Source organism: Callithrix jacchus, chromosome 7 (assembly GCF_049354715.1).
Source record: "Callithrix jacchus isolate 240 chromosome 7, calJac240_pri, whole genome shotgun sequence".
NCBI lineage: Eukaryota > Metazoa > Chordata > Mammalia > Primates > Cebidae > Callithrix > Callithrix jacchus.
The window spans coordinates 72279319-72299406 of record NC_133508.1 but is presented as its reverse complement, the minus strand read 5'-3'; the positions used below and the strand labels follow the sequence as shown (position 1 = coordinate 72299406).

Below are 20088 nucleotides of genomic sequence, written 5' to 3'. Positions count from 1 at the left end.
AAAGTACCGGGATTATTACAGGTGTGAGCCACTGCACCCAGCTTGTATTTTCTTTTTATTTGATTTATTATTTTTGGAGACAGGGTCTCACTCTGTTGCCCAAACTAGAGCGTAGTAGTGCGATCATAGCTCACTGTAGCCTTGAACTCCTGGGCTCAAGTGATACTCCCACCTCTGCCTGAGTAGCTGAGACAACAGGCATGCACTATCACACCCAGCTAATTCTTAAGGTTTTTTGTAGCGATGGCTTCTCGCTGTATTACCCAGGTTGGTCTCAAACTGCTAGCTTCAAGCCGTCCTCCCACCTGAGCCTCCCAAAGTGCTGAGATTACAGGTGTGAGCCACTGCGCCTGGCCAATGTATTTATTTTAAACCTCACATAGTATACTTGTCACTGAAACAGTTAATAATTCTTGTCATCTCCATACTTGACACTTAAATAGTATTGAACCAATTTTAGCAAATTCCACTTACTAAGAGATGTTCGGGCAAAGGGCTAAGGCTGAATTTGAATGGCGATTGCTGACAATGAGACATCTGTCAAGCCTTCAGAGCATAAGAGGGTGAATTTTCATAAGGAGTGGAGCCCTTTTCTTTTTCTTTCTTTTCCTTTTTTCACATTTTATTTTTTTGGAGACAGAATCTCACTCTGTCACCCAGGCTAGAATGGTGCGATCTTGGCTCACTGCAACCTCCACCTCCCGGGTTCAATTGATTGTCCTGCCTCAGCCTCCCGAGTAGCCAGGACTACAGGCACCCATCACCACACTTGGCTAATTTTTTGTATTTTTAGTAGAGACGGGTTTTCACCGTGTTGCCCAGGCTGGTCTCAAACTCCTGAGCTCAGGCAATCTGCCCACCTCAGCCTCACAAAGTGCTGGGATTACAGACATGAGCCACCAAGCTGGCCAGGAGCCCCTTTTCTAAATGTGTGAGGGCTCTTCTGAGCATAACCGTTGGTGAAGGACAGAGACCCTGAAGCCAGACACCCTGGATTTGGAACTTGTCCCCATTGTTTTATGTTTCCGTGAACTTGGGCAAGTCAGTGAACTTCCCTGTGCTTTAGTTTCCTCATCTTAAAATGGGAACAATAGTAATAACTACTTCGCAGGGTTTCTGCAAGAATTAAATGTGTAATATATAGAAGACTTAAAACTGTACCTGGGACATAATAAATTACATTAATGAGAATTATGATTATAAATCACACTTTTATGGTACACACAACTTTTTCACAGAAAAACCTTTTTTCTTAAGAAATTTAAATAGTCTAAAACAATTTTTTTTTTTTTTTTTTGAAACAAGGATCTGGCTCTGTTGCCTAGGCTGGAGTGCAGTGGTATAATCTTGGCTCACTGCAACCTCTGCCTCCTGGGTTCAAGCAATTCTTGTGCCTCAGCCTCCTGAGTAGCTGGGATTACAGGTGTGCACCACCGTGCCTGGCTAATTTTTTTATATTTTTAGTAGAGATGAGGTTTCATCATGTTGGCCAGGCTAATCTCAAACTCCTGGCCTCAAGTGATCTGCTTCAGCCTCCCAACATGCTGGGGTTACAGATGTGAGCCACCATGCCTGGCTGAATCTAAAATTTGAAAGTCATCTTTAAAGGGGGAGGGGGCTTTTAAAAATAAAGCTGTGGCTCATGCCTGTAATCCCAGCACTTTGGGAGGCCGAGGCAGGTGGATCACAAGATCAGGAGTTCAAGACCAGCCTGGCCAAGATGCTGAAACTCCATCTCTACTAAAAATACAAAAAATTAGCAGGGAATGATGGCACATGCCTGTAATCCCAGCTACTCAGGAGGCTGAGGCCGAGAATTGCCTAAACCTGGAAGGCGGAGGTTGCAGTGAGCCAAGTTCGTGCCACCACACTCCAGCCTGGGCGATAGAGTGAGACTCTGTCTCAAAAAAAAGAAAGCTGCCTAAATTCCTTTTCATAAAAGATCTCTCTGAGCTGAGAAAAAGATGAAGGTGAGACCAAGGGAATGTGTGGTGAATGGTATGTTTACAGGACCCCTGCCAGTCACTGAGGGTCAGGGATAGGCCTAGCCCCTGCAGGGTGATGGGTCTGGGAAGGAGATTGGCAAGAATAGTGCCACAGCCAGGATGGCAGATTTTGGGGCAGGGAAATGAAGGCAGGACTCCAGTGGCTGAATTGGTTCAGCCAAGAATTGTGGTTCTCCGTGGGCGGGCATGGTGGCTCACACCTGTAATCCCAGCACTTTGGGAGGCCTAGGCAGGTGGATCATGAGGTCAGGAGATCAAGACCATCCTGGCTAACATGGTGAAAACCTGTCTCTACTAAAAATACAAAAAAATTAGCTGGATGTGGTGGCACATGCCTGTAGTCCCAGCTACTTGGGAGGCTGAGGCAGGAGAATCACTTGAACCCAGGAGGCGGAGGTTGCAGTGAGCTGAGATGGCACCACTGCACTCCAGCCTGGGCAACAGAGCAAGACTCTATCTCAAAAAAAAAAAAAAAGTCATTCTTCATCAGGTCCACTGGCCATGAGGCCTGATCATGAGAAGCGCTACACTCTTTTTTTGAGATGGAGTCTTGCTCTGTCACCCAGGCTGGAATGCAATGGCACGATCTTGGCTTACCACAACTTCCACTTCCCAGGTTCAAGCGATTCTCCTGCCTCAGCCTCCTAAGTAGCTGGGACTTGCACAGGCAAGTGCCACCACACCAGGCTAATTTTTGTATTTTTAGTAGAGACAGGGTTTCACCATATTGGCCAGGCTAGTCTTGAACTCCTGACCTCGTGATCTGCCCACCTAGGTCTCCCACAGTGCTGGGATTACAGACGTGAGCCACCACGCCCGGCCCTGGGCTACACTCTTTAGATTTAGTTTCCTCACCTGTGGCAACTGTAAGGGCTGAATGAGAAAACGGACATGAAGATACTCTGTATGCATTAAGAGGATTGTATGTCCCCTGCATGAGGTCCTGAGGAGCCTGCCCCTGTCTTTGAGCAGCTGTGGCATGCACAAGTAGATGAGACTTGGATCCAAAAGCCTAATGCAGTCTGGGCACAGTGGCTCATGCCTGTAATCCCAACACTTTGGGAGGCTGAGGCAGGAGGATAGCTTGAGCCAAGAGTTTGAGACTCCATCCCTAAAAAAAACGGAAAAAAAAATAGTCGGTCATGGTGGCACATGCCTATAGTCCTAGCCACTTGGGAGCCTGAGGCAGGAGGATCACTTCAGCCCAGGAATTTGAAGCTGCAGCGAGCTATGATCCCACCACTGCAATGAAGCCTGAGTGAGAGAGCAAGATGCTATCTCAGCCCCTCCCAACAAAAAAACCCAAAAGCCCAATGCATAAGCCATTCTGAACCAAAGAGAGGGGAATGCAGAACTGGCTGTGTAGTTTTCAGCCAGGGACTTCTATGTGGGGGTTGTCTTAAAGTCAATGAAGTGGGGATTCCTTAGTCCCTGGGAAGGGAGGAGAGTGGGAAGAGTTCATGCACTTGGTAGGGGTTTGGCCAGTCAGCCACCTCCACCGTTAACCTCTGTCACCAGACTAAAATCCCATGACCAGGAGCAAAGAAGTCTAATCCAGGTTTTGGGTGCTACATGAGGAGTCTTGCTTAGTAGGAGACAGAGGGATGAGATTGGAGCAGAGACCCAGAGACCAGCAGGCGTAGAGCCCACAGCAGAGGCCTGAGTAGGCTGCAGGCACAGGACGGGATTAGCAGAGACGCCTGTGAGGCTGGGTCCATTGAGAACTTGCTTGCTCTCCAGGGACACCAACTAGGTCAGCCCCATTAGGGTACGATCAGAGTGGATGGGGTGAAAGCCTGAGTTCAGGGAGGCAGGAAATGAACTTGGAACTGAGAAAGAGGGTAAAGCGTTATGGCATTGCAGAAGAAGACTCCAGAATATCATAGATGGGCTCCCCAGTGGGGGGTCTGGCTTGTTAGGGATCTGTGTAATGGCTATGTCTAAGGAGACTGAATGTCCCCTGGTGGCAGCCTGTGACCTGCTACTCGCTTCTTACTGCCTTCAAGCCTCACCCAAAACCCAGTGTAGTAGGTTTGCTCCTACTCACAGCATGAATAGGCAAGATCTGTAAGGGCCTGGTGAAGGAAGGCTTCCTGGAGGAAGAGGAGCCTGGAGAACCAGTAGACGTGCAGGCAACAGAGGACAGTGATTCCTAGTGCAGAATGGGCCCAAGTGTCTTGGATCCTCCACTTATTAGTTGTGCCTCACTTTTCTCAACTGTAGAATGGGAGCAACGGCAGACTTCTTTTACAGGGTTATGTCAGTTAACAGATGAGTTAACATGTTAAGGGCTTAGACCTGAGCCTGCCTGGCTCCTAGGAAGTAGTCCACAAATGTTCACTGCTTTTATTTATCTGACTAGGAGAGGACAACAAGGCCCTCAGAAGGAGGAGATTCGGTGGAGCAGTTGTGCTCTGTATTAAAAAGCATTGCTAAAGGGCCTGAAATCCCAGGCCAGGAGTTTAAAGGATGCAGGTGGTGAGAGGAGGAACCTGAGATGGGGATGTTCTGGGATCTGAGCCAGACCTCAAATCCACACTGGTATACGTGCTCGCCCACCAGGCACCTGCAGACGCTCAGGCACCAGCCCCCACACCCGTTCACATACACACACATGCACCGTGGCTCGTTCACATTCACAAATTCACACTCGAGGACACAGACCTACATACATGCTCCCTTCTCCTCCCTCCCACCCCTGGCAGAAATGACTGGACCCAGCCTGGGGAGGGTTCCGCGCCCCAGCCCTGGCACCAGACTGCCAGAAATGCGGCTGCACCTCTTCTCCAGGCCAGTGAGCCTCTCCAGCCGAACCCTATCCTCGCCCAGATCCCCCCTCCTCCCCAGCCCTGCTCCTGCCCCGAAACCCGTAGGCTCTGAACCGGTCGATTCCCTAATCGCTGCGTTCTCATTTATCTCCCGTGGATTTGAGAAGAGATTCGTCCGGTGCTGACTGGCAGGCGGGGAAGGGGGTGGCGCGGGAGAAAGTGGGGGGCGTGCATCCTACTAAGGTCTCAGATGTCGCAGCCGGGGGAGGGCTGGGTCCCCCAGGGCCTCCTCACCGGGGATGAAAGTGGGCTCGGACCGAACCGTCCGAGGGGGTCGGGGCGTGGCGGGAGCCCTCGCCCCAGGAGGGGGCTCCAGGCCTCCGCGCCGGGGAAGAGGGAGCGGGCGGGAGCGCGGCGCTCAGCTGGTGCTCGACATTCCCCGGGCGGGGCTCGTCCCCGAAAGGCGAAGACAAAGGGGCGGCCTCCCCGGAGCCCCGCGGCGCCTCGAGTGGCGCGGGCTGGGGGCTGCGCACAAAGCGGGGGCGGGCGGGATCGAGCCCGCCCCACGCGCCGCCCCGCACCCACTGTTGATCCGCACCGTCCCGAGAGCCCTTTCCTGCCCCTAATCCCAACAAGCATGAAAACGGCTGGGGCCGGCCCGCCAGCAGGCCCTTTGTCCCCGCGGGTCCGGGGCAGCTGCAGCCCGGGCCCCTCCCCCTTTTGTGTCTCCTCCCCGCGGCCCCTGCCCCTCCACCTCAGCTGCTGGGAGTGCCCGCGCCGCCCTGGGCTTTGGCCTCCGGCGCTCTGGCGCACAAAGCGGGGAGGGGAGGATTAACCCGGCTCTGCAGGGCGGGGTGGGGCCACGGAGGAGAGGGCTGCAGCGGGTAGGGTGGTGGGGGTGGGAACCTCGAACTAGGTTTGTGGGTGTGTAGGTGAGCGGTGCGAGTTAGCACCGGCCCCCAACATTCAGTGACAGCGCTCAGGGCGAGGACCGCTCCCTAGACCTTGATGCCTCCCTGGGCTGTCGTGGGACCGCTTCCCTCCACACTCCTGGGATCTCGTCCACCACGAGGCCTCAGTTCTCTCTCGGGGCTCCCAAACCTCTGTCTCCAGGAGGGTCTTTGCCTTCTGCCCCACCTGCAGCACATTCTCCCGCCACCGGGAGGGCTCCCCCCACGTCACCCGCAAGCACCTCCGGCTTCCCACGTAGGAAGAGCTGGTCTTCTCCCACCTGCTCAGTCTGCTCATCACCTGAAGTGGGGCGAGTCTCAGGCCCTCCCACCTCACTCACTTCGTGCCAGTCAAGGGCTAAGCCCTGTCCCATCTGCCTCCCAGCGCCTCTGTTTTCGTGCCCTCTTGGCTCAGGCCACTGCCTAATCTCATCTGGACAACTGGAACGGTTCCTGTCTGACCTCCTCCCAACCACGGGACACAGTAATCTAGAGTGGGCTTCTGAAAGGCAAATATGGCCCCATCCCTCCTCCAATTTAAGATCTTTCCAAGGCTCTCCAGGGGCTTCAGTTGCTCCGCTTGGCTTGCAATGGCTTTGCCTACTGCTTCCTGCATCCCCGCTGGCCCTGTCTTCCCCAGGGTCTGGTCTTTCAAAAATCTGCAAAAATCTTCCTTAAGAGCCTTCGTGGCGTGGTGCAGTGGCTCACGCTTGTAATCTCAGCACTTTGGGAGACTGAAGCCGGCGGATCACTTGAGGTCAGGAGATTGAGACCAACCTGGCCAACTTGGCGAAACCCTATGTCTATTAAAAATAAAAAAATTAGCCAGGAGTGGTGGCGCAGACCTGTAATCCCAGTTACTTGGGAGGCTAAGGCAGGAGAATCACTTGAACCCGAGAGATGGAGGTTGCAAAGAACCGAGATTGCAGCACTGTACTTATATCTGGACGACAGAGTGAGACTCTGTCACAGGCACGCACACACACAAAAGCAGGGGGTAATAAAAGCAAGTATCATCTACTTTACAGAAGCACTGTGAGTATTAAATAAATAATGCTCCCGAAATTGCTTTGTAAATTGCAAACTATTTTACTACCTGTTTGGAAAACTCTGCCTCTACCTTGAAAGCTCTCTCTCTCTCTCTTCCCCCCCCCCCACAAAGAGGCTCTCCTATTTTTACAAACTGCCCTGGCCTTCTCGCCGCCGCAGCCACCTCCCGCCGCTTCTGCCTTATCAGCACTCCCCCCGCCGCTTCTGCCTTATCAGCACTCCCCCCGCCGCTTCTGCCTCATCAGCACTCCCCAGTTTCCCGCCGCCCGCCTGGTTTCTGCCTCATCAGCTCTCCCCGGCTTCCCGCCGCCCGGCTTCCCGCCTAGCGGTTCAAACTGGCCAACAGTTGCCCACCACCTAGCCCCCAACTCTTCCTCTCCTTCAGCCCTTCTACCCTTATAAGACAACCCTGCCCCTCTGGGCGGCGCGGCCATTTTTCCTTTTCGTCCCGGCTGGCACGCCCGGAGGCTCTTTCCTCTCAATAAAGCCTGAACTTAAGAACTTTCTTCTTGCCTGTGGTCCGGTTTTTGACGAACGAGCTCAGTCTTCCCGCAGAGGGTAGGTCGCACACTACCAAATATGTTTTTTGTTATTTTTTCTTGATTTTTTTTTCAGTCTTTGTAGGAGCAAATATTTTTCTTTCAATAATTGACCTTTTGTGTTCTAAACAATGAATCAAGCTTTTGTGCACTTTTGGATCTTGTTTGTTTAAGACAGGGTCTCAGTCTGTTGTCCAGGCTGGAATGCACTGGTGCAATCATAGCTCACGGCAGTCTTGAACCCTGGGCTCAGGTGATCCCCCTGCCTCAATCTCCTTGGTAGCTGGGACTACAGGCAGGTGCCACACACCCAGCTAATTTTTTTTTTTTTTGTAGAGATGAGAGTCTCGCATTGTTGCTTAGGCTGGTCTTGAACTCCTGGCCTCAAGGGATCCTATTACCTTGGCCTCCCAAAGTGCTGGGATCAGGTGTGAGCCACTGTGCCTGGCCCTTTTGTGCTCTTTTGAAACTAATTTTAATGAAGGACACAGAAATGATAATCTTTATTATTTGTGATTATTAATAATCTAAAAGAAAGTAAAAGTTGCTTATGTTAACAAAATTGACAATATTTTCCACAGGAGGTTCTGCCTCTAGATTCCCTCTTTTATTTCCCAAAAGCCATTGTTAGCATTCCTAAATGCTCTAGGACAGGATGGGAGGAAGATGCGAAGGGAATGGGAACTGAGAACAGAGAAGCGGATGGGAATGAGGTGGAGAGAGGAGCATCTAAAGGATACAGCATAAGATAAAAATTGACAGCATGTGTCAGAGTCTTCCATTTCACCCTCACAACCACCCCATGAGGCGATTTCTGCAATGTCCTGTTTTACAGGTGAGTAAACTGAAGTTGCTTTAGGTGGGTTCCATTTCAGGGGAACAGACACACTACCCTGTGTTTCCACATCCCCCCAGAATAACTAGAAGCTGCTACCTTTTCTGCTTCCTGTGCTTGGAGTGTGTGAAATCCTCATTCAGCTTTCCAGGACTCACAGACCACCCTAACCTTGAAGTCATTCCTATCCCCATACTCATCCGGATAGGAGCAGATCCTTCTGAATTAACTTCCTTAATGCCCCCACTCCCTGCATGCCTTAGGTACAATCACTGTGTTGATCTCCATAATGAAACTTATTTTATTTTATTTATTTTTAATTTTTTTTCCGAGGCAGAATCTCGCTCTATCACCCAGGCTGGTATGCAGTGGTGTAATCTCAGCTCATTGCAACCTCTGCCTCCCCAGTTCAAGCAATTCTCGTGCTTCAGATTCTCGAGTAGCTGGGATTACAGGCATGCCTGGCTAATTTCTGTATTTTTAGTAGAGATGGGGTTTTGCCATGTTGGCCAGACTGGTCAATCCAAAATGCTGGGATTCCAGGTGTGAGCTACCGCGGCTGGCCATAAAACTTCCTTGATGTGAGACACTCAGATACTCCCTAATTACTAACGAGATCTACTAGCCTGTGAGTCTGTGTGTGAGCTCATGCACATACGCATTTTGGGATGGAGAAGACAGAGTGAATATGTAGCCATCTAACACAGAAGACTGAGGCAGCGGGAGGAGAATGGGAGATTCTTCAGGTTCGTCCGGAATTACCTCACGGAGTTTTCTAGTACTTTGCCTCTTCATAATATTTAACATTTTCCAAGTTCATTTCACTTCTGTTTTTTGGTATAAAGTAGGTGCAACCCCATTTTTCAGTGGAGAAGTTGTAGCCAAGATCAAGCAGCATTACTGTGGAAGCTGACCTTGTGAATACGAGCCCCTGACCCAGTGAGGCAGGAATGGTTAGGGTCACCACGGCCTTGTAAACTTCTCACAGAGGATGGCTACCTTCAGGAGCCACTTACTAATCCAGCAGCCTAAGGCTCTGCTCCCCATTCTAATAACACCGCCTATGTGTGCTCCAGTTTTACAGTTTCTAAACCCCTTTCCCTCTCTTATTCCATTGTTGTCTAGAGGCTATTCCGAGAGGTAGGCATTGACATGTCTATTTTATTTTTTATTTATTTATTTATTTTTTGAGACAGAGCCTCACTCTGTCACCTAGGCTGGAGTGCAGTGGCACCATCACAGCTCACTGAACACTCAACCTCCTCGGCTCAAGCAATCCTCCCACCTCAGCCTGGGACCGTTCTGGGTTCACGTGATCCTCCCACTAGCTGGGACCACTGGTGTGCCCCACCACACCAGCTAATTTTTGTATTTTTTTTGTAGAGACGAGGTTTCTCCATGTTGCCCAGGCTGGTCTCGAACCCCTGGGCTCGAGCAATCCTTCTGCCTGGGCCTTCCAAAGCCCTGGGATTACAGCCATGCACCACCACACCCAGCTGATATGTCTATTTTATAAATTGGGAAATAGAGACTCAGAGAGGATAAAAGAATTGCACAAACCCAACAACTTGTGATGAAGCAAGGACTCTGCTTATTCAACTATTTGACCATCCAGGACTCTTGTCTGTGCTAACACAGAATGGAGTCTGCACTTGGTACAGTTGGCCTAGTGGGAGTGCCTTTGGCATTTGGATAATTCTCTGAGTGAGCCTGTCCTGGGCAATGGAAGGTCCCAGTTACCATCCCTATCCCCTAGATAGGAAATACTGATAGCACTGCCTACTCAATTATTGAGACAACCAAAACATCTCTTTCACGTGTTGAAAAAGCCACCTATAGGGGTAGCGTCTCCCCACACTTCCCAACATGGCCACCCCTACCACTTAGAACTACAGGGTTGGAGTCTCAGCTTTGGACACTGTCCCTTTTCTATTGTCCCACCTCCTTCTGTCCTTCTTCCTGCCCAGGGTAGCACCTCCTACGTCTCCCGCTCCCTTAGTAAGAAAGAGTGGAATTACTGAGGCTGGAGTCTCAACCTGCCTCTGAGGCCAAACGGCCGTTCCTTCAGGGAGGCTGGTTCCCAGAATTGAGGGGAGTTTTGGGCGTGGGTTAATAGAGGGAGGGAAGAAAAGGACCCCACCCCTGCCCCCTGCAAGCCTCACCTAATCGCCACACTCTGCATTATTACCCGCCTAACACAGCGTGCTTTTAAATAAAATATGCAAAGATTTTCCTCTCAAATGATCTCCCCAGGCAAGCTAGCGTAACTCTAGCTCGTTAATGGGAAAAATGCAAATAGGGCCTCCCACCCCTCTCCCCCAGCCCCTAGGCTCTGGATAGCTACTGCGCTTTGCTTTCCTTCTTTCTGGGAATTTCTGTTTCCATTGAAACCATTACTTTGTGGGGAGACGGTGGGAGGGGCTGGTGTTGAGGAGATTTTCCCCAGGTGCCATCCAAATGAAGTCTTAGAAGTGAGAAAACAGCTCAGGCAGGAAGAGTTTGGGAAAATAGCACTGTTATGGAGCCTGCCCCTTTCTGAGCCTCCTTCTCCTCATCTGAGATCTCAATTAGTCCTTCCTGGGGCTGCTGTAAGGCTGAATAAAGGGAGTGGCATTAGCCAGCACATACATTTGCAGATTCGATTTTACAGTTTTAACTTGCAAAGCTGGAGAGAACAGACATGACTTCTGCCCTCATCAAGCTCACAGTCTAGCAGAAAAAAGCCCCACATTACTATTTGAATTTTAAAAAGCAATTATAGGACATCTTAAGCAATCAGCTTCATCACGATGAGGCAATGGACATCTGCCTCCTGATGCAGCCCTGAGGACACCCCTAGGTACCACTCCTGTCCATGATGCGGGACCTGAGGAATCCAGAACCAAGAGGAAACCATCCAGCAAACCTAAATTCAGGGTCGGATTACAAAACAGCTGGCAGGTGCTCTTCAGAAATATCAATGCCATAAAAGAGGAATGAACTGTTCCAGATTAAAGGGTACTAAAGAGACAGGAGGTGGGACATGGTAGCTCACGCCTGTAATCCCAGCACTTCAAGAGGCTGAGGCGGGGGGATCACTTGAGGCCAGGGGTTTGAGACCAGCCTGGGCAACATGGCAAGATCTTATCTCTACAAAAATAAAAATAGGCCAGGTGCACTGGCTCATGCCTGTAATTCCAGCACTTTGGAAGGCCGAGGAGTTTCGGACCAGCCAGGCCAATATGGTGAAACCATACTAAAAATACAAAAATTAGCCGCACTTGGTGGTGTGCACCTGTAGTCCCAGCTACCTGGGAGGCTGAGGCAGAAGAATCACTTGAACCCAGGAGGCGGAGGTTGCAGTGAGCCAAGTTCGTGCCATTGCACTGCAGCCTGGGTGACAGCAAGACTCTGTCTCAAAAAAAAAAAAAGAGCCAGGCCTAGTGCTTGCTCCTGTAATCCCAGCTACTTGGGAGGCTGAAGTGGAGGATACTTAAGCCTAGTACTTTAGTCCAGGTAACAGAGCAAGATCCTGTCTCAAAAAGAGAGAGAGAGAGCGGGGGAGAGAGAGAGAGAGACAGAGGAGAGGAGAGAGGAGAGAGGACAACTAAATGCAATGCATGATTCTGGATTGGATACTGGAGGATGGGAAAAAAAGTTTCTGTGAAGGAGCTGGGCGCGGTGGCTCACACCTGTAATCCTAGCACTTTGGGATACCAAGGCAGTTAGGATCACTTGAGCCCAAGAGTTTGAGACCAGCCCTGGCAACATGGCAAGACTATCTCTACCAAAAAAAAAAAAATAATAATTAATAAATAAATAATAAAATCAGCCAGAATGTGGTAGCACATGCCTGTAGTCCCAGCTACGGAGGCTGAGCTGGGAGGATCACTTGAGCCTGGGAGGTAGAGGCTTCAGAGAGCTATGATCACACCACTGTACTCCAGTGTGGGTGACAGAGTGAGACCCTGTCTCAAAAAGAGAAAAAAAATTATGTGAAACCGTGGTTCCCAACCTTTTCAGCACCAGGGACTGGGTTTGTAGAAGACAATTTTTTCAATGGACTGGGGAAGGGATATGGTTCTACCTCAAGATCAGGCATTACTTTCTCTCAAGGAGCACACAACCTAGTTCCTTTGCCTGTGCAGTTCACAATAGGGCTCACGCTGCCATGAGAATCCAAGGCCAATGCTGGTCTGAGGGGAGGTGGAGCTCAGGCAGTAATGCTGGCTCTCAGCCACTCACCTCCTGCTGTGCCTCCTGGTTCCTAACCAGTCACTGACCTATACAGTCAGTGACCCAGCTATTGGAGACCCCTGTTGTAAAGGACATCATTGGGACATATGGCAAAATTTGAATATGGATTGTATTGTAGATATTTATTGTGTCGACTTTAAATTTCCTGAATGTGATCACTATATTTTGATTACATAGAAGAATTTCCTTGTTTTGAGAAAATATTTGTGGAAATGTTTGGGGGTAAAAGATCATAACATTTGTGACTTAGTCTCAGATAGTTTGGAGAACAAATGTGGCAAAATGTTAACAATAAGTGAATTAGGTGAGAGGTTTAAGGCTGTTTTTTGAATTATTCTTGCAACTTTTCTGTAAGTTTGAAATTTTTCAAAATTAAAAGTTGAAAAAGAAGAAAACAAGTATAATTGGCCTTTTAAAAGCATGATAATGATATTGTAACTATGATTTTAAAAGTCCTTATCTTTTAGAGAAACTTGCTAAATGAAAACATTTACAGATTAAATAAAACGATCTGTTTTATTGTTTAAAAATAAAACAGGAGGAGGGAAGTAGATGGGGGGTTAGTGAAACCAGATTGGCTGTGGGTTGATAATTGTTGAAGTTGGGTGATTAGAACACTCTTCTTTTTTTCTTATGTTTGAATTTTTCCATAATAAATTTTTTTTTTTTTTTTTAAGAAAAGCAATTACAGTCTGGGCGCGGTGGCTCATGCCTGTAATCTCAGCACTTTGGGAGGCCAAAGAGGCGGATCATGAGATCAGGAGTTTGAGACCATCCTGGCCAACATGGTGAAACCCCATCTCTACCAAAAATACAAAAAAATTAGCCGGGCATGATGGTAGGTGCCTGTAACCTCAGCTACTTGGGAGGCTGAGGCAGGAGAATCACTAGAACCTGGGAGGTGGAGGTTGCAGTGAGCAGAGACTGTGCCATTGCACTCCAGCCTGGGCAACAGAGTGAGACTTGGTCTCAAAAAAAAAAAAAAGAAAAGAAAAGCAATTACAAAATGTAATTCATGTCAAGAGAAAGGTATGTGTTTAACCAAGGAACACAATTCATTCAAGGGCTTTGAGGAAGTCTTTCTAGATAGAAGACAGGAGTGTTTATTTGTATTTATTTATATTTTTCAGATGGAGTCTCATTCTGTCACCCAGGCTAGAGTGCGATCTTGGCTCACTGCAGCCTCTACCTCCCATTCAAGCAATTCTCCTGCCTCGGCCTCCTGAGTATTTGGGACTACAGGTGCACACTGCCATGTCTGGTTAATTTTTGTATTTATTATTATTTTTTTAGATGGAGTCTTGCTCTGTCCCCAGGCTGGAGTGCAGTGGCTTGATCTTGGCTCACTGCAACTTCTGCCTCCCCAGCTCAAGCGACTCTTCTGCCTCAGCCTCCCAAATAGAACTACAGGTGTGTGCCACCACACCCAGCTATTTTTTTTGTATTTTTAGTAGAGATGGGGTTTCACCATGTTGGCCAAGATGGTCTTGATCTTCTGACCTTGTGATCCACCTGCGTCTGCCACCCAAAGTGCTGGGATTATAGGTGTGAGACACCATGCCTGGCCAACAGGAGTGTTAAAACACAGACTTAGAAAGAGCAGGGCCAAAGGACAGTGAGCAGGGGCGAGGTAGGGAAAAGCTCTCTAGGCCAGGATCCAACAGGTACAGGGATGAAACAGAGTGGTGGGGTTTGCAGGACCTGAAAGAACCAAGGCAGAGAGAAGTCAGGCCAGGAGTAGTGAGAGACTGGGCCAGGGAGGACCTTGCATGCCAGTTATGGGTTTGGGGATTTTATCCTGAGTGTGACAGAGAGCCTTAAGCAGGAAGGAAAATGACAGGATCAGATCTGTATTTGGGAGAGAACTCTCTGGTGCTGTGTGGGGAAAGAGGACGGTGTAAGGCTGGGGACAGTTGGAAGCTCCAATCCTGTGGGTTGGAGCTGAATGACTTTCCCTGTACCCCCAGCTTTTCTGACCCTCCCTCTTCACGTCGTGTATTAGTTTGTTTTCATGTTGCTAATAAAGACATACCGGAGACTGGGCAATTTACAAAAGAAAGAGGTTTAATGAACTTACAGTTCCACATGGCTGGGGAGGCCTTACAATCATGGCAGAAAGCAAGGAGGAACAAGTCACTTCTTACATGGATGGCAGTAGGCAGAGAGAGCTTGTGCAGGGAAACTCCCCCTTATAAAACCAGCAGATCTTGTGAGACTTATTCACTATCATGAGGACAGCATGGGAAAGACCTGCCCCCATGATTCAGTTACCTCCCACCAGGTTCCTCTCACAACACAGGGGAATTCAAGATGAGAGTTGAGTGGGGACACAGCCAAAACATATCACTTCCCTTATTCATTTTCAAATGAAGAATGAAGGTTAGGTGCCAAATTTTGAACGTGGGACCAATCCATTCACAGAGCTGGGACAGTTGGCTGTCTCATTTTTAATTCTCTCCACCACTACCATGACAGGAAAGCAAGATGACTGGTGGTTCACTGTTCAGACTCTGGATCCAGGCTACCAGGATTCAAATTCTTGGCTGGGTGCAGTGGCTCACTGTGAGGCCAAGGCAGGTGGATCACGAGGTCAGGAGTTCAAGACTACCCTGACTAAGATGGTGAAACCCCATCTCTACTAAAAATATAAAAAATTATCTGAGCGTGGTGGTGCATGCCTATAGTCCCAGATGCTCAGGAAGCTGAGGTAGGAAAATTGCTTGAACCTGGGAGGCGAAGGTTGCGGTGAGCTAAGTTCATGCCACTGCACTCCAGCCTGGATGACAGAGGAAGACTCTGTCTCAAAAAAAGAAAAGAAAAGAAAAGAAAGATTCTGGGCCGGGCATGGTGGCTCACGCCTATAATCCAAGCACTTTGGAGTCCAAGGCAGGCGGATCACCTGAGGTTAGGAGTTCAAGACCAGCCTGACCCCAATATGGTGAAACCTCGTCTTAAAAAAAAAAAAAAAGAAAAAGAAAAATTCTGCCTCTACATCATTACTAGCTGATGACCTTGAACAAAAGGGATGATAATAATATTACCCTACTTCATAGGGAAGTTGTGAAGATTAAATGCTTTACTATTTGTCAAATGCTCAGAACAGGGCCATAGTAAGGACTTAAACGAGTCTGCTTTGGACTGAGGACTGTCCAGAAGGATGTAGGTGGATGGAAAGGGAAAAAAAGACAGATTCTTCAAAGATCTGATCCTGGCCAGGCATGGTGGCTCATATCTGCAATCCCAGCATTTTGGGAGGCTGAGGTGGGTGGATCACCTGAGGTTAGGAGTTTGAGACCAGCCTTGCCAACATAGGAAACCCCGTCTCTACTAAAAATACAAAAAATTAGCTGGGTGTTGTGGTGGGCACCTGTAATCCCAACTACACAGGGAGGCTGAGGCAAGAGAATCACTTGAACCTGGGAGGCAGAGGTTGCAATGAGCCAAGATCATGACACTGCACTACAGCCTGGCAACAAGAGCGAAACTCCGTCTCAAAACAACAACAATAACAACAAGAGATCTGAGCCTTATTGGACAAATGGAACACAGACATGAAAGAGCAATAATATCAAAGCACCATGTTACTGCATTATTCACAATATTAAATGCACTTAGACATAACCAAGCATCCATTCATAAGGGAATGGCTAAGGAAAATGTTACATCAAGCAACGTTCAGGAAAAGGTTGGAGAATTCCTATTGTATTATATGAAGTGAAAAAGCCAGAAACAAAATTGCAAATGTCACATGACCTCAACCATATCCTAGAAAGGATAGGAAAAAAAAAAAAACATTAGAAGGAAATCCACGGAAATGTTTCTAATAGTTAGCTCTAGATGGTGCTATATGGGTGTGGCTTAAATTTTTTAACTCTTTGGGGTTTTCCCCCAAAGTATAGAATAATATGCAATAATTGCTTTTATAATGGGAACATTTCAACCTTATTTGTTAAAAAAAAAAAAAAAAAAAACGGGTTTGGATTAAAAATGAATAGGGGGCTGTATGGGTCAGGCCGGGCCACGGGCTGGCTGCCAGGAACCGGGTGGAGCATCGTTGCACGGGCACGTCAAGGGGAGAGGCAACTGACACGCTGGACTTGTTCCTCATGATCCGGTGCCACGTGACCACCATCTTCGCGGTCGCCAAGGAGTCCAGCATGGTGATCGAGCTGAAGCGCATTGTCGAGGGCATTTCCAAGTGGTCGCCCGACGAGCAGCAGCTGTACGAGAACGACCAACTCTTGGCACTGGGTAAGTGTGGCTTCACCAGTCAAACAGCTCGGCCACAGGCCCCAGCCAGAAGACACCTTTGAGGCCCTGTGCATCAAGCCGATCTCCAGCCTGCCCAAGCTGTCCGATGTGATGAAGCCCCAGGACTCAGGAAGCAGTGCCAATCAACAAGGCGTGCAGTGAGGACTCCCAAGAGGCCCATTCCCTCCAATAAAAGAGATCTGGGAGTCAAAAAAAAAAAAAAAAAAAAAGAAGAAGAATAGTGGCCGGGCACAGTGGCTCATACCTGTAATCCCAATTTTGGGAGGCCGAAGTGGGAGGATTGTGCGAGCCCAGGATTTTGAGGCTGCAGTGAGCTGTTGTTGTGCCACTGCACGCCAGCCTGGGTGACAGAGGGAGATTCTGTCTCAAAAACAGAAGAATGGTGAACATCATTAGCCATCAGAAAAAATGCGAATCAAACCACACTAAAATATTCCTTCACACCCGCAAGTGTTCATAATCCAAAGAACAGATAATAAGTGTGGATGAAATGTGGAGAAATTGGAGCCCTCAGAACTGGCTGGTGGGAATGTAAAATGGTACAACTGCTTTGGAAGATCATCAGGCAGTTCCTCCATCGTTTAAAGCATTTAAACATACAACCCAGCGTTTGCATTCCTAGGTACATATATACCCCAGAGAATCAAAAACATATACAGTATTCACACAAAAATTTGTACACAATGTCATAGCAGAATTATTCATAATAACCTAAATGGAAATGACCCAAATGTCCATCAAGCGATAAATGGATTGAAAATGTGATACAGTCATACAATAGAATATTATTTGACAACAAAAAGAAATGAAATACTAAGGCATATTATTTATTATATTATAATTATGTTGCATTATAAATTATATGTTATGTTATAAGGTCCCCAACTACAAGTTTCAGAAGTAGGGTTATGGAGTTACTCTGATCATAATAGGGGCTTGGGATGGCAACCTGATAGAAAAGACTGAATCTTGAGGCTGTATTTCCATAGTGCTTTACATCTACTAAGAAGAAATTGTTGGCCGGGCGCGGTGGCTCAAGCCTGTAATCCCAGCACTTTGGGAGGCCGAGGCGGGTGGATCACGAGGTCAACAGATCGAGACCATCCTGGTCAACATGGTGAAACCCCGTCTCTACTAAAAATTACAAAAAGTTAGCTGGGCACGGTGGCGCGTGCCTGTAATCCCAGCTACTCAGGAGGCTGAGGCAGGAGAATTGCCTGAACCCAGGGGGCGGAGGTTGCGGTGAGCCGAGATTGCGCCATTGCACTCCAGCCTGGGTAACAAGAGCGAAACTCCGTCTCAAAAAAAAAAAAAAAAAAAGAAGAAATTGTTAATATCAGAGAATGAAAGACCCATGATAGTGGGCACAGTGGCTCACGGCTGTAATCCCAGCACTTTGGGAGGCCAAGGTGGGCAGATCACGATGTCAGGAGTTCAAGATCAGCCTGACCAACGTGGTGAAACTGCATCTCTACTAAAAATACAAAAAATAGCCGGGCGTAGTGTTGCGAGCCTGTAATCCTAGCTACTCAGGAGGCTGAGGCAGGAGAACTGCTTGAACCTGGGAGGCAGAGGTTGCAGTGAGCTGAGATCTGCTGCCACTGCACTCTAGCCTCGGCGACAGTGTGAGACTCTGTCTCAAAAAAAAAAAAAAAAAAAAAGACCAGTGATAATTACCAGGCAAGGAGAGGCGTTGAAGATACCAGGGATGACTTTTCTTTTTTTCTAATACAACTCAGCATGCTGCTGTATTTTCTTTCAGATTGTTTTCCCTAATAATACTTTTTACATAGTTGCAATTATAGTGCATAAGCATGATGAATCCTAATTTTTTGTCTTAACATTGGAATAATTTTCTGTGCTGTTGCATAGCATGAAAACCATTATTTTTAATAGTTTTATAATGTTCCATTGAACAACCCATTCTTAAATATCTAATTCCCTATTGTTAGATATTTAAGCTGCTTATAATGAATAATGTTAGAATGAACATCTTTATTCATATTTTTTCTCATATTTCGTACTATTTGTTTGGGGTAGGTTCTCAAAATTCCTAGATCAAAGTGTCTATGGCTCTTGAGAAATACTGTGAAATCTTTTTCCCAAAGACATCCTTGCAAACGTAATAAATATGAAATTAATAATTATTGGCTGGGCACAGTGGCTCATGCCTGTAATCTCAGCACTTTGGGAGGCTGAGGTGGGTGGATCACAAGGTCAGGAGTTCAAGACCAGCCTGGCCAACATGGTGAAACCCCGTCTCTACTAAAAATACAAAAAATTAGCCAGGCGTGGTGGCGGGCCCCTGTAATTCCAGCTACTCAGGAGGCTGAGGCAGGAGAATCACTTGAAACCGGGAGGCAGAGGTTGCAGTGAGCCAAGATCGTGCCACTACACTCCAGCCTGGGCAACAGAGCAAGATTCGGTCTCAAAAAAAAATTATTAGACATGATTGTATAAATATAACAATAAACCACACTATATAGTGTTGTATATATATTACAATTAACAATATTTATTATTAGAATCATTATTCTTCCTTCCTTCCTAATTCCTAGGAGGTTGAGTATCACACGCTCTTTTTTTTTTTTTTTTTTACAGTATCCCAACAGACCTTTCATGTAGCACCTGCTCTGCATATGCCATGCTAAGAGGCTCTTTCCAGTGAATCTGTCAGATGGTCATTGAAGTGTGATGCCATAACAAGGTGGTGAGGGCCGAGCTAGGTCTGTGGTGGTGGAGAAGGAGGAGATGGGATGAATTCAAGGGAGTTTAGACAAAGCCTAATACCCTTTATGGGATGAAGTCTGGGTTGGATATAGGGTAAAGGAGAAGGATTTGTTGAGGATAATTGGCTCAATTGTCAAGCCTAGGAGATTGGTCCTACCCTGAAATAAGGCAGAAAAGGAGTAGATTCAGTTCAGTTTGGGGCATGCTGAGTTTGAGATACCCGAGGACTTCCAAGTGGAGATGCTCAGCAGGTGGCTGGTAGGAGATGATACTTCACCTATATCCCCCTTTCAGGGACAAGGCACCCACTGCTCTGTTTCTAGGAGTGTTGGTAGCTGAGGGCTCTCAGCTGAGTGTCTCTCTGCCTTTGCCCTCAGCAGAAGACAGCCATCTGGCTCAAGGTCACACTTATTTCCCAGGCAGTCATCATCCGATGACTGACCAAAGTCGGGGTATAAAGGCCAGGACCCCTTGCTTAAAGTGGAGGATGTCTGAAGGCCACTCAGTTTCCAGAGCTCATTTCAGGTTGGTTGGGGCTTTCGTTCTGACCATTCAGTTACTTCATCTTTGCAATCCTCCTTTCTTCCCTCCCCACTGGTGTTGATCTTGAGAGCATTCCTCAGTAAACTTCCTGCCCGCAGGTCTCCACTTCAGAGTCTGTTTTCAGAAAACCAGTTTTAGACAGTTGGGAAATACATGTCT

At 47.8% G+C, this 20088-nt stretch overlaps 1 pseudogene; it reads left to right on the top strand.

Moving 5' to 3' along the window:
- The first annotated feature begins 11005 nt into the window (after positions 1–11005).
- On the top strand, positions 11006–16797 carry LOC100387989 (elongin-B pseudogene; annotated as a pseudogene).
- Positions 16798–20088: the final 3291 nt, after the last annotated feature.